The sequence below is a fragment of the Limulus polyphemus genome, unplaced genomic scaffold (genome assembly GCF_000517525.1).
Source record: "Limulus polyphemus unplaced genomic scaffold, Limulus_polyphemus-2.1.2 Scaffold1316, whole genome shotgun sequence".
NCBI lineage: Eukaryota > Metazoa > Arthropoda > Merostomata > Xiphosura > Limulidae > Limulus > Limulus polyphemus.
Genome location: NW_013666926.1, coordinates 191,180 through 195,749, shown reverse-complemented (window position 1 = coordinate 195,749; position 4,570 = coordinate 191,180). Strand labels below are relative to the sequence as shown.

At 36.9% G+C, this 4,570-nt stretch overlaps 1 protein-coding gene across 4 annotated transcripts in view; it reads right to left on the bottom strand.

The window, feature by feature from the left end:
- Positions 1-4,570, bottom strand: part of LOC106463068 (polyribonucleotide 5'-hydroxyl-kinase Clp1-like) — a 199,043-nt gene that overhangs the window by 114,086 nt on the left and 80,387 nt on the right. The window lies entirely within an intron of this gene.

Genomic DNA, 4,570 nt, shown 5'->3' with positions numbered 1-4,570 from the left:
TGTAAATACAGAACCTTCCCTGGGAGGTCCCCTCACCACGTAGAGGAATCCACGTCGAGGGGTCACTTGGCTGTAAAAATTATGTGTAAATACATGTTTTCTGCAGTTCTGCGATGGAAGAGATAGAAGAGAGAAGTTATAAGAAGAAAATCAATGCAAACATAGTGATTGGAATTGTAAATTTATGGAAAGTAGTATAATTAATAATAATTTTCTGAAATGAATATGTAATACTTACTAAGTAATGCAGGTGTTATCTCTTAAATAAAGTTTGCTTTAACTTTACAGCCAAAAATAGTTAACAGCAAAGATACCCACCTGATGAAACCTTACCATTTTCTTAAACTGAAAATCTATTTCCGAACAGATACTTCTCGATTAGTACTGCCCTCTATTGTTGCAAATTTTTCCCTTGCAACTAGCCTTATAACTCCCACTTTTTTCTGCATATCTGCCTGCAAATGATCATGCAGCAGCCTTCCATCAATAGGGATACAACACCACCCCAAACATAACTAACACACTCTCAAATAATGCACCTATCAATCACTTTGAGATTGGTCATGTCCAAGTCAACCAATACACTGAAAGTAGAGAAGATGGGCGAGAAATGTGAGAAGTGATAAGTATCTATTCAGAAATACATTTTCAGTTTAGGAAAATGTAAACTTCCAATATGGTATCTTACCTCCTCTCACAAAAGCTAGAATCCCACATTTAATTGGTTTAAGGCTGGTGAGAATATGATCCTCCTTGAGAAAGTGCCCAAAGAAAAACAATGAAGTGTGATAAGGAATTAAAACAATCACACCAGTGGGAAACTGCACCACTTCTGAGCCAGGTATACTCCTTGCCCTACAGGAATGTATCACCAAAATTGGAAGGGTGGAAACATGGAAGGTTCCTAATATATTATCAGCAATAAAGGGTACCCTAAGTGTTGAGAGGCTAAGGCATGACACACCATAAATGGGAGTTCGACCTAAAACAACAGCTGATGGCATCTGGAATTGTACATCAGGTCTGCAGTAGGAAGAGGGTCCACTACCTGTCATCTCAAAAACAGGTACTGGACAGGAATACAAGCCCCTGTACCTAGAACCCAGCTCTGCATGTGTGTACTTCCAACAAAACCAACTCCAGATCCACCGGGAACCAACATCCAGGAGGTGTTCATCCTCAGTCCAACACCTAACAGCAATGGGTATGTTATATCCACTCCACGTTAGGGACAAGGAAGCCAGCCTTACACATGTGGGTAATCGTGTTTCGTCAAACTTCAAATAACACCAGATCTACCAGAAACCAACATCCAGCAGATGATAGGAAGGTGAAGAGGAAAATCAAATTTGGAAAAATCTCCAGTTCAAAACCTGATGGCATTGGGAGGAGGGAACCAGCCAAACACAAGGAATTATGTAGTTGGACCATCTCCATCCAACACCTGACCTAACCAGGAACCGACATCTGGAGGATGGTAGGAAGGAGGAATATCTCAGTCAGAGGGGCAAACTGCAAAATAATATATATACATACACACATTGATAGATATGGAGGAGTGTCATAACCAACATACACAACAATAAAACCCTGGATGAGAAAGATCTCCTCATTCAATGGCACCCTTATGAAGTAAATCCTGAACCTCTGCAGATAAATGCTGGCATGAAACGGGATCTCACGGAGAGGGGAAAAGAATAGATTGACTGTAAAATACCTTCAAACATGAGCAAAGTGTAAGAGTCTGGCCCTGACTTGAGAACCAAGTTACCAATTCTGAAGCCAATGAGGAAAGGGAGGTATGTAGATGGGCTGATTCAATCATGGACTATAAAATTATTGGGAAGACCCCCCCCCCAAGCACCTGTTCCAAGAAAAATGGTGCCATGTGCAAATCATGCAAGGAAGAATTGGATAAAAGAGCATCCAATCCAAAAACATCCCAAAAGCATATCAGCCATGTCTTTAAAGCTATGCCTGAAGAAAAGGGGCATGCTATGGTAGCAAATAGAAGACTACGAGATTCATCACAAAATTCCTCTGGAGACTGATGAATAGCTTCCATCAAAATATAAAGGGAGGATAAGGCACGGAGAATAGTAGACATAGTAAGACAAAGATGGGAAAATTAAGGTTGGGAAAAGTAAAATGAAGTATTAGGGTCTGAACCCCTACACAGGAATAAGAGTTTCCAAGTGTTAGGAGTCTAAATCGGGGGTAGTTGGCATGATGAAAAGCAAAAACATGATTTTCCAATGTAAGTGGAGGATGAGGCATACTGATGAGGCAAGTCCACCGATATGACACATGACTGAGAAGTGTATTCAGGAGGGGGAAAAAGGCTGTACAAATTTTCATCCTCCCTGTCAGATGCATCAGGTGATTGTATGACAGAATACTCCTCAGGTGGTGGTGAATGTTGCATTATCATAGTAATCACGTCATAGGCTGATAACGGAAGCAGGAACAGCAATGATTGTAGTAACTACTTAAATCCATTAGTGCATACTTACAAAGTATAAACTCCAAAACAAACATGTCTTAACAGTAAGACTGCCAATTGAGAGGTTATTAACATGTGAATTATTAAAAAGATGCTAGTTAAAATAGGAGTAGTTTTGCACTCCTATTGGTGGAGGGTTGCTGCATGATCATTTTCATGTAGATATACAGAAAGAAGTAGGAGTTACAAGTCTAGTGGCAAGCAAAAAATGTGTGCCAACAGAGGGCAGTACTAACTGAGAAAGCTTTCTGTGAGAGGAGATAAGATATTGTATTGGAAAATACATTCTAATGTTTATAAGCAGAACATATGGAAAGTATATTCAATTAACTATACCCATTATTAGGTTGATTCTTAGTTTTTATTTAAGTAAGTAGCTTTTTCTAATTGGAAGATAATACTAATGTCTTATCACAAATATAATTATAATCATGTTTTGCCAGCTTGTAAAAGGTGTTCACACCATAACAATATTAATTAATGTTTATCAAGGTAGCATAAATATAGCTTGATTACACTATAGTCTCTATATCAAAAGAAAATGAAATTCTTAATGGACTCAATTAAGTGGAAAGTAGCTAAGTGTTCTGACTGGTACTTATATGTAATCAGAGTAATGAGAAGGGAATGTGGTATACTGCTTTCTAAAGAGGTATGTTGCTCTTTTAAGGGTTTGTATTTGTTGATTAGCAACTGTTTAAATAAATGTACTATAATAACAACATGGTTGATTGAAAGAAAGTATGTAAATTTTAAGTACTATTTAATAATGACACCAAATGCAAAAAAACTTTTAAAGTAGCAATTAATTTTGTGTTCACAAAATTGTATGGTATGGCTATAACAACATATAACATTAAAAGACAAGGGACCTTTTGGTCCATCTAGTCTGTCTTATCTACTAAATTAAACTACACCCTAAGAAAACGAACCTCAAAACCAACCATTATAATTCAAATTTTTATCTAGTTTTTCCTTAAATTCCCTTAAGTTAACTGCATCCATCATCACATCTAAAGTCAACACATTTCAGAGCCTAACCATCCTGTAAGAAAAATAAAGCTATTTAGGCGAAGATGACTTCTTCCTTTCCAAAATTAATATTTGTATCTCCTACTTTTACCATTCTCACCATTAAATGTGAAAAAAGATTATGCTTCAATACTATCAATTCCATTAACACCTCAATCAGGTCCCCTCTAACTCTTCTTCTTTTTTCAAGAGAAAACAAGTTCAGAGGTCTTAACCTATCCTCATATTATAACATTCACATCTCAGGTAACATCCTAGTAACCCTCCTCTGAACCCTTTCTATCAGTTCAATGTCCTTTCTGGGGTAAGAAGCCCAAGAGTGAACACATAACCCAAATATGCCTTAACAATGACCTATACAATGACATTATAACCTCTTTAGACTTGTATTCAATATATCTGTAGATACAACCTAAAATCCTACTTGCCCTACCACTGACAACAGCACATTGTTTAGGTGGCTTTATACACTTTATTACACCAAAATCCCTTTCTTTCATGACAATGTTAAGGTTATTTCCATCCAAATTATACCTATAATTCAAATTATGGTAACTCACATGCCTTTATTATAATTAAAACCCATCTGCCATTTATTTGCCCAACTCACTAAATGATCTAAATCAGCAGCATCCTTTTCACAGCTAGCAACACACAAGACCTAAATATCATTTCCAAATTTAAGTAATTTATTGACTATTCCATCATCTAATTCAGTGATGCGAGTTAAAAAGTGCAAAGGTCCTAAGACTAAGCCCTTAGGTACTCCACTTGTGACATCAATCCAGTTTAACCGAATTCCATTTGTAACAACCCTCTGCTTTTTTCCATCCAGCTACTCTTCTATCCTATTTGCTAACTTATCCTCCACACCTATAACGATAATTTTTTTTACAAGCCTTTTATGTGGTACCTTGTTGAATGCTTTCTGAAAATCCAAATAAACCAAATCTACACCCTAAGCCTCATCTACATCAGTAGTAACCTTTTCAAAGAATGTCAAAATATTTGTAAGGCAAGATTTTCCCTTAGTGA